General features: G+C 27.4%; 1 non-coding gene across 1 annotated transcript; it reads right to left on the reverse strand.

Moving 5' to 3' along the window:
• Positions 1 to 10421: 10421 nt before the first annotated feature.
• On the reverse strand, positions 10422 to 10493 carry Trnad-guc. The gene has a single exon. It is a non-coding gene; the product is annotated as a tRNA-Asp (tRNA).
• Positions 10494 to 10696: the final 203 nt, after the last annotated feature.

The raw sequence follows: 10696 nt of genomic DNA on the forward strand, positions 1-10696 counted from the left end.
TTATTTGAAAATACATTTTTAATTGTAATCAATTAACAATATATTATAAAAACATAATATATAATTTGTACATATATATATATATTTTATTTTCAAAAATATTTTTATATATTATATTGTGTGCCATTAATGGTCCTCTCAATTTATTAAAAGTAATTAAAGTAATAAAAAGTATATTTTTCAATAATGTGTTTGTTTTGTTCCGGTTTCGCCTTATAAATTTATAGCAACTCTATTTAACAAACTGACGAATTTACGTTGTTCATAGAATACATACATCAATTCAGACAGTCGGTTTAGGTTTCCTTTTTCGTTCATCGTGTTCAAATACCTGCTCTATACGTGTAAAATACATAGAGCTTAATTTTTCATTTTTATTTTTCCGTTGTTTTTAAATCGAGTACTCTCAATTTTGAATTAATCTTTTATTAAAACACTTTTGTATATAATATTTTAATGACATTCATTTTAAAAATTTTTCAACGCCCCGATCAAATTATGACAAGCCATAAACAATCCATAGGTAATGTACGCGTAAATTAAGTAAAATTATAAAATGTTCCGTTCCGTATTTACTAGCAGCGATGAATTGTATTTTATTTATTTTTATTTTTTTCTTCTTACCCAATGAAATTGCCGTTGTTTTTTAATATTTCACGATGTGTCCATTTATGAATAATTTATAAATATATGTTATATTACTTTAACCCTCGTCAATATGTGCGTGGTTGGCTTCTGCGGTGCTCCCGGAACACGCGTCATCCCCTAATGAGTACACCACACCCTGGCAGGAATGCTAATAATCGACCGTGAAATGTTTACCAATTACCTATTTTTAATACCCAACAATAAGGCATTTAAATAATAGATAAAAGTACTTACATTAACATTCATAATCTTTGATTATGAATAAAATACCATGGCTTTTTTTTCCACCTTCCTCCCGTCTAGTGTAGGCACTTTGATTTGCGAGGCCCGTGCAATTTATAAAAGCAAGGCACCTCCTCTAACAGCTGGAAAAAAACAAAGTCGTAACAATACTATTTTAATCCTTATTTGTATATTATTATTTTCAGTTTAAAAGTACACTATCTACGTTAATAGTAACAGTAGTGGTGGCTGTGGAATTTGCGTGTAACTCGGACCCTACAAATTTATATAAATATACGTATAGTCTTACAAATAGTATACATACGTATAAATATATAGTCGTACACATGCGGTGACTCGAATGAAAAAATGTAATATGTGACCATACCAGTAAACATACAATTAAAATAATTATAACTATTCTCCGCTATAATTTATAATATTATTGTAAATTATAGCGGAGAATAGTTATATTATAATAGATATAGATAGACATAATAATAATAGACATAGACATAATAATAATAATAGACAAATTATAATAATAATAATAATAATAATAAACATAGATTATATTATAATCATTGGGGCAAATAGAGAATTTCAATGAGGGGGGGGGCTTCAGTTCTACCATTTTTAACCAACAATTATTAGTTGAGTTATTGTCTCCGTACCTTTAAATGATCCAAAATAATCATTAAATTATTGTTATTAGTTGTAATTAACTAACTAAGAGTTGTAATGTTGTAAGATAAAATCTTAATTAAATAAAAAAAATCACAATCATTTAAAAAAATGAATTTATACAATATAAAATGATAATAAATCCGGGATATTGAATTCATATTAGGGGGGCTTAGCTCCCCAAGCCTCACCATATTTTCCACTATGAATATAATTCCTATCAATAAAAAAGCGCGAGGCCCTGTACAGCCGCACTTCCTACACCATCTGTTGAAACCTGAATTTAACACACTGTTTCTACACAATTTATGAACATGAATTCACAAAAAAAAACCAGCGTGTTTAAAGAATCTCGTGAAATACAATATTTTATTACAATACAAATAAAATATTACAAATAGCAGTTTACGATTATTGTATTACTAATTCGTGTTGACAGAAGTAATTTTATTGGTTTATCATGCTCACCATAATTTGTATATATTTAATTCAAAATGCAATGTACGTGCTATTTGGAATCTTAAATAAAATATTAAATGTCATTGAACTTTATACGAGTAAATCATTAATTATGTTATTTAAAACTTCGTTTTCGAATTAACAATTTATAAATAAACATCTATAACATTAACGATTGATATTTCATTGTTGCAGAATAAAAGACATTTTTAAAATTAAGGATATAAATAATAAAATGATATTCGTGCATAATGCTCACCAAACCCATATTTGAATATTTTACGAAAAATTTAGTTAACATAATAATTATTTAAAATATTGGTCGAAAATACATATTTTATCATAAGATTCCCAAAAATAATTACGAGAATAACAAATAATACGAATCAAAAATCTGCCCAATCGTATTCAATGTGAGGATTTAAATTAATAATGGCGTGTACAAATGTATGAGTGTCGTGTCAGTTCGTCGCGTGCAATTTCGACTTATCTACATTTCGACTAATGTAAATTCGAGGCGTTTTATTATATTTATCCAATAATGAAAAATAAACAAAGACATTAAAAATGTTAGATATACATTGGTAAAATATTAAATTTTGAAAGCGTTTAAACGATGGCTATGAATAGTAATATTCAAGTTTCAGCGAATAACTAGTGATAGTGTGTTGGTGTTATGTCTAAAAAATAATGCGTAATGAACGTTTAACGATACAAATAGATACGGAAATTAAAGGTAAATTTTATGAGATTAATAGTTTTTAACTAACGGTCTCAATCCCAGACAATCCCCCTCTCCATCGTCTTAAACGACGTTGGTGTCGAGATCTTTTAAACTAAAAATGTGTTAGTTTAGCAGTCACGTCTATGGGTGCTATCACTGGATAGCTTCCCTGCTCGCCGTCATATTGTCCGTCATATTTTGCTATCATATTTGCTTATTGTATTTTTTTTTATAAACAAATTGTAAATGTTATTTTATTTTATATTTCAATAAAAAAAAAAAAAAAAAAACTATAAAATTAATATTAAATTATATATATATATATATATTATAAAATGTGTCAAAATGGTCTCGCATCGATTAAATACAACTTTTATCGATTTATTTTTTTTTATCGAATGATGATAGAATTAAATCATAAAACACGTTGATTATATATTCGTCTAAATGTTAACACGCCTCAAAATTTCATGTGTTCAATTGTCTCGCGTCCATTTGACGCGCGTCGAAATATCCGCTTCGAAATGACGTTCATTAAAATATATAGTTGAGAAAATGTATTAATAATTGTATTAAATTGTATTAATAATTAACTTGAACTTGAGGATGCTCAAGTAATTCTGGATAGTACTCGTAGTTATTCGTACATTTTTGATTAGTAGTCTAGCGAATAGATAGTCTTCATCTATTATTATCCATGCCATCGTACGCCATTAAATATATAACATATAAATAATACATATACTTTAAACATGTAACCTGCGAATAAAAATAAACACGTTTTATATAGTGAATCCAAACAATATGACACTTAGAAGGCGTCGAGACTCAGAGATTAAATATTGGGCAGTGGACACTTGTTACTTGTTATAGCGTCATCGAATTCCGTTTACCTTGGTGCGAGATGGATTATTTAGTGTATTAATCATTGCGTCATTAGAAAAACGATTCACTCTAGACCTCAGTTAAGCTAAAAACAGTTAAGAATATTGTTTATTCTTCTATTTCTTCATTGCTTTTAAGTTAATAATACTTAATAATACATAATTGTTTGCCTAATAATAGTTTTCAGTGTATTATAATATAAGTATGAATTGCTATTTTTATACTGTTTTAACAGAAATTAATTTACTATGTTATTTTACTAAAAATAATTATTAATATTAAGCATAGGTGAAATTTGTAAACTAGACTTAGGTGGGCTTAGCCCCCTCAGAAAAAATTATTGTTTTCACCTACAAGTAGGTGGAAAGTATCCTCGGATTTTAATGCTTAATGATTTAGTTCACTAAAGATTTTTAGTTCATTTCCATTAATTTAAATTAATAATCACATTTTTACATTAATTTTAACAAATCAATTAATAAACGTAGTTAAATAATATAGGTATAATTACTTTTATTTGTGTTTAATCCATTCAATTAGTATACAATCAAATTAACAATTGATAAGTAAAATTTAAGTATATACTTAATAATTAGATATTTATGTCCAGACCATGAGATATAATAGTTATAATTCAAAATAATTTATAATTTAATTAATGCAATACACTATATAATTAAATTTATATCATGTTAAAAATAAATACAGCAATAGAAAACAAAGTATATAATTTGTGTTACTTTTCTGTATAAAACAACTATTTAATAATAATAGGTACTTATAATAGATAATTTCATTCTACATAAGTATTGAAGGCCATGTTATCGTAACATTGTACCGTTTCCCGTTTTTATTCTTTATTTGATAACAGTTTAAAAAAGAAAACAACTCAAGTATGATATTTAGGTAGAAAGTAATTTGTGCTGTGACAAGCGAAAATGAGTACCTTATAAAACTGTATATGTTTTGTAGTGGCGAAATAATTATCAGAGTTATTTGATAATTGAAAATTATTAATAAAGTAATTGTTGGATGCAAGTTTAATAATGCTTACCTTAGGGCTCATTTACACGATGATAGAAAATGTAATAGTTGCTGTCACAATAGCGGCTATCGTAAAGGTGATAGTTTACCCTCAACGTGTAAACATTGAGATGTCACTATCTATCGCATTATTAACATATGATAGTACTATGACACTATCAAGAGAGACTTGATAATTGATAGTATTTTCAATAGAGTAACCTTTTTGGGTCTTCTGAGGCAAGTTCCTTTAACAATATTTGAGAAACACTAAGTTCATTTCTTCTTTGAATCCACTAACATCTATCTTGAATCTATGTTTTCACTTTTTTCAAACACTATTCAGCAACTTTCGCTTTTCTCGTAAAAATTAGGTATTATAGTTGATAATTAACCATAGAGAATTAGGTAACAAACACGGAATAGTGAAATATAATTATCACAATATTTGCAAAAAAAAAATACATCACTGTATAGACACCATATTATCGTGAGAAAACTATCAAAACGATTATCATAATAGTACTATCATCTTAGAGTACTTTTTCTTTTTAATTGAAAACCAAGCGGATGCTGTTTGTCATAATATTGCCGCTGAGTCCCCAAACCAAATCATAAGAGTATAAACGAACTTTTAGGTTGGTAATGAACAAGCAATGATTGTGTACGAATAGTGACCGACCAGCGGTCCATTGATAACCATTAATTAAGTACAGATTTTAGACGACGAAGTTTTCAAAAAATGTACATTTTTAATAAAAAAAACTATAAAAACTATAAAAAACAGTTTGTTTATGTGACGCATCATATTTAATTTTAGATTTTATCTAATTTTGTATTCATCAGATTCATAATAAGATTTCGTGAATCGGCTACCGGCCAATAACTGTTAAAATTGTTACCTATTGTTTATTATTATTTATTTAATGTGAAGGTTGACCTCATACACATTTATATATATAGTATGTATACTATAATAATTATCATTATTTCTGTAGTAACATATTTGTGCATTTTATAATCTACTCCCCTTTAGGATCATGATCTCCTTACTTATTTCTAATGTACTTAAATAAATTATTATTATTATTATTAATACTATTAATGGTTATACATTTTCAGAAAATATATTTTATATTCTTATTATCCCTTAATACCACCCAATTAACTTATAACCAACATATCGTTAATCTCGCGATCATAGTCATGGGTTTCGTACGTTTGACTAATAAACTGTTGTTTAGTTAATGTTAATATAGATAAAAATCTATATATATATATATATATATATACATAAATTTACATTCTACATTGCAAAAAAAATATAGTTAAATTTATCATTCAAACATTATACGTTAATTAAATTAATTAACTTATATTCGCACAATATAAAAAAATAAAATTCAACCAATAAGAATTATATAGACTGGAAAAAATATAAGTGATATATATTTGATCAGACACATGTGAACAAAGTTCTTATACAATAGATATACGATTTATATATTCGTTTAATAGAGCAAAATATAGATACATTTTAATCTGGTTCACAAAAAAATAGATTAGAACTTGCGTGTGTCTTTAACTAATACTGATAAAAATTGATAAATTACTTATAAAAGCTATTTTTAAATATCACCTCACTTCGATTTATCATCTAAGTCTATCATTTGAATAAAACACAACATATCAAACTGACTTTTCGTAAGAACAAAAATATGAGCTTCGTCCACAATATTCTGTATCGTAAACTGTCTTATGATAAATTACGCACAATAGAAAATAACTCCACATCTAATTTTCTGCTACTAGATTCTACTACACTTTTTAGTCACGATAAAATAAAAATTAGCGTGTTACATGGAAAGATCTTAGATATTAAATATGTATGAAATGTTAATGTATTAATATAAATAAAATAAATTGAATAATGAATTAGGAAAATATGTAATTTGGATAATAAATTATTTTTATAAGTAAATGTGTCTTAAACTTACTACTTTCTTCGTAAACAATTTTTTTTGACGAATTTATGGAAATTATTTTTGAATAAGAACAAAATAATAGTGTAATTTAACCTTTGTCAAATTGAAAAAAATTATCGATTAACAATGCAATGTGAATAAAATAAGTTGTGAGCGAATTCGTAATGTTAAATTAAATGTTTTACACTTTCTAATTACCTACCTATAAAATATAAATATTATAAACGTATGAATAAAAAGCGCATCGATTTTGTAGTAATAAAAAATTATTGTGTTTTTTCAATATATCTGAAAATAATTAAAAAGTTCTTACTTAGAATAATTCAATATTTATAAAATATTAGTTATATTATATTATACTATATTAGTTTTATTTCTATTATTTGATTTTATAAATCACCAGCGTTTTACAATTAATAGAAACGTCAAGGTCATAGAAATATCTAACTGTAGTATTTTTAACAAAAATCAGATACAATGGATAAATAATAATGTTATTAAACTTTAATTTTAAATAGTATAATAATAATTATTATAATTTGACATTTTTTAATGCATAATATATATGAAATATAAATTAGTTAGTTGGGTTAAACATTTCTGACAATAAGCTACAATTAAATGACCGTTTACATAATTTAATTACACAACTTTAATAATCTTTTTTGCTTAAGTCTTATTATTCTATAGTCATAATCAATAAAAAATTATTTATTACAATTTAAGTCACGTCACTTAACAATTATATTTCATAAACTTTTAAAGCAGGTATCTTATGTTGTCAGAACATTCATAACATTTTACATCTTACAAAAAATAATTAAATTAAGGTAGATATCACATAGATATTTTATTTTTGTTTTTTAATTTAAATAGTTGTGTAACTTATATATGTATGATATTAAAAGTGATCATTAAAATATATATATAGTATTAGAAATAATTAGTGAAGTTTTTCAATATTTACCCAGAGTTCCTATTCTTGTACTATAATTTTACCTACAATGTTTTTAGGTCTTCTAAGTTAAATCTTAATATTGCTGATTTGATTAAATTAAATCTAACTAAATATTTGTTTAATTTTTTTATTATATTTTTTAAAAATAGTTCATTTCTTAAAAAATATATATATATAATAACTATGAAGGACCATTTTTTTATTTTACTTAAGTGTTTACTATAAAAAAAATAAAAACATCTTTCTTTTAAACATTATTTACCTTCATTATTTTACATTTTTTAAAGTTCTACAGTTACCGCCGTTGTTACAATTTTTCCGGCGGAAAATAATATTCAAGCCAGCTATAATAATTCGTTTAACCTAAAAAGATTTCCTATAGAGCAATTAGTATACTGGAAAATACATATTTTATAAACATTTTGTTAATATTTTAGTGAGTTTATTACTTAGAATTCAATGTCTTTCCTTTCATCTTTGATTAAATTTCAAAAGGTCTATTTAATCGTGTACACCGTAGTACACAATGTACCATGTAGGTACGTACGCGCGCGCATTCATTGTAAATAATTATTGTGGTAGAACATTAATACAAATAAACGTCTGGAAAATTATTAGTTATTACGATACAACACACTCCGTCCCTTGTAAAACAAAATACAATCCATAGACAACGTATACTGCGCAAACACACGCGTCTATATATATACGTACACACACTACATTTATAATATTATATAAAATAAATACGAACGTTACATGTAAATAAACGAAATCGCATTTAACATCGTGTGATGTTGAAAAAAAAATATTCGTGTTTGTTGTGGAAAAACTCGTAAAAAAAGGGCTACGTGCACAAATTTAATATTTACATAAGACTCTTTTTAATATTTATAAACAGAAACCGAGTGTCTGATACTACGCTGAAAAGTACACGTACTTTATTTTATGCTATGAATATAAAATATTATTATCAATTAATGCACTATTATTGATAACGGATGAAGACTATTACATTTCTCAGCGATGCATCATAACAATAATTCGCAATAATAATATAATAATATAAGTCTACATTGTTATACAGCGACTTACACTACGCAGTTTCACGAAGAATTTAAAAATTACCAAAGACGAAGATTTTATTAGACACCATCACTCTATCACTATTTTATTAACTCGTTCACATTACGTGTTACTATTATTCGTTCCAATCACTCAATATATGCAAACGTCCATAGACTTTTAATTATATTTAAATATTTTTTTATTATTATTAATATTAATTAAAATATTTTTACTTTTAAATTCCTCGGAACGTGACAGTGTTTTTTATATTTTTTGGAGAGTAATATATCACGTCGTATTGTAAAAAATAAAAAAAATGGTGTTCTGCCCTACAACTGTCCTCGCGATGTAGCTACGCTATTGAAATCATAAATTAATCATTGCACGTAGTTATAACGGGTAGTATAAGTAATACATATTTGTATAAACGCATGTGATGACGTCATGCAGCGGAAGTGAAAAAAATAGCAAGAACATGAAAATCTCCAAACAGTGGACGTTTCTACACGCGTAAAATCACATATGTTTAATAAAATAATTTTTGAACTTTGACTCCTATCAACGGACACTCTGTATACGTATCTTATTGTGGACGCCAAAAACAGCAAGAACTGGTTTCAAATCTATAGTTAGAACTTCCCACTAACGTACGTAGGCATCATCTACACAATTAAAAGTGAAAATGTACTACCTGCCATTTACTGCTTATTGAAGTATTGAATGGTCTTTGCATGAAATGTAATTAAAATATTTTGGTAGTATGTATTTTTACAAAATATATAGCACTTGAACTTCTGAATTTAACTACCATACATGTGAACCTATTATATAAGTAGTACAAACTGCACATTATACATTTCAAACATAATGTAAAGATTATCCTTTACCGAATTATGTATAAAATTGAAATATTATAGTAATATTTACAATAAAATGTAGATATTGGCTTCGTAACTTGGTACTAGTGTAAGTTAACAAATAATAAACTTTTCAATGTTAAAAATATGGTTCGACTATTTTTTATTTAAACTACACTTCCTTTAAATGATTTATTTGATTTGTTCAAATTGTGTAACAATGTACGTCTACCATCCAAGAATCACTGATGTCCATTGTTGGGAGGTTTTTTCTGTTTTACAGCTAACACGAGAATATATTATAGTGTATGATACATAATATTTTTGATATGAAATATGATGATAACTGTGATTTATTTTGGTTTTGTTAAAAAATAAATAAATATACAAATATTCAAGTATTACATTATTAATTTGAATTACCTATCTTCTGTAAGTTAGACTTGACGCGGACCCGGCGACGACTGTTCACCACAACGGACGCCGCCGATCGTATTTATAGTCTTCTAATCAGCCGATAGTTCGCGGATCACGATACCGACGCGTCACAGCCCGCACCTTCCTTAAGGAACGGGGAGAGCGGGGCATCGGCACCGCCGAAGGCAAGTGTCGTCGGAACGACGGACTGTTGTTCGTCAACTTTTGGTACGTTCGCATCGCCACTCTAACGCACATCACCCCACGTACGACATCGAAGAACTACGACTTTCGCTGTCATATTGATTGGCTTATTTTATTATTATTATTCTCGTGCGTTCTCGACGAGACTATTGTGATTATTATTATTCGTGCGATCGTTTTCGTAAAATAAACGGCTCCTTAGCCATTACCATCACACTTCTATCGTGTCAGTGATTATTATTATTATTATTGTGTGTCGTGTCACCAATTGGTTCGCGACAATTTGGCTCCCCGGCGGGGAATCGAACCCCGGTTTCCCGCGTGACAGGCGGGGATACTTACCACTATACTACCGAGGACGACCTGACTTATATAACTACGTAAAATAAGCAGGGCGTGTGGTAAAAGCAAGCGAAAATTTGACTTACCCTTTTCGCTGACCGGTTCAATCCATCCGGGGAGCCAACAGACTTGTAACAAAGATAGAGAGTTAGAGATAATAAATTCAATTTTGAGATGTACAGTCAAGGCCGTATCTGGGGGGTCCAGACACCCTGAACCC

The sequence above is a fragment of the Sipha flava genome, unplaced genomic scaffold, assembly GCF_003268045.1.
Source record: "Sipha flava isolate LNK unplaced genomic scaffold, YSA_version1 111_pilon_pilon, whole genome shotgun sequence".
Lineage (NCBI taxonomy): Eukaryota > Metazoa > Arthropoda > Insecta > Hemiptera > Aphididae > Sipha > Sipha flava.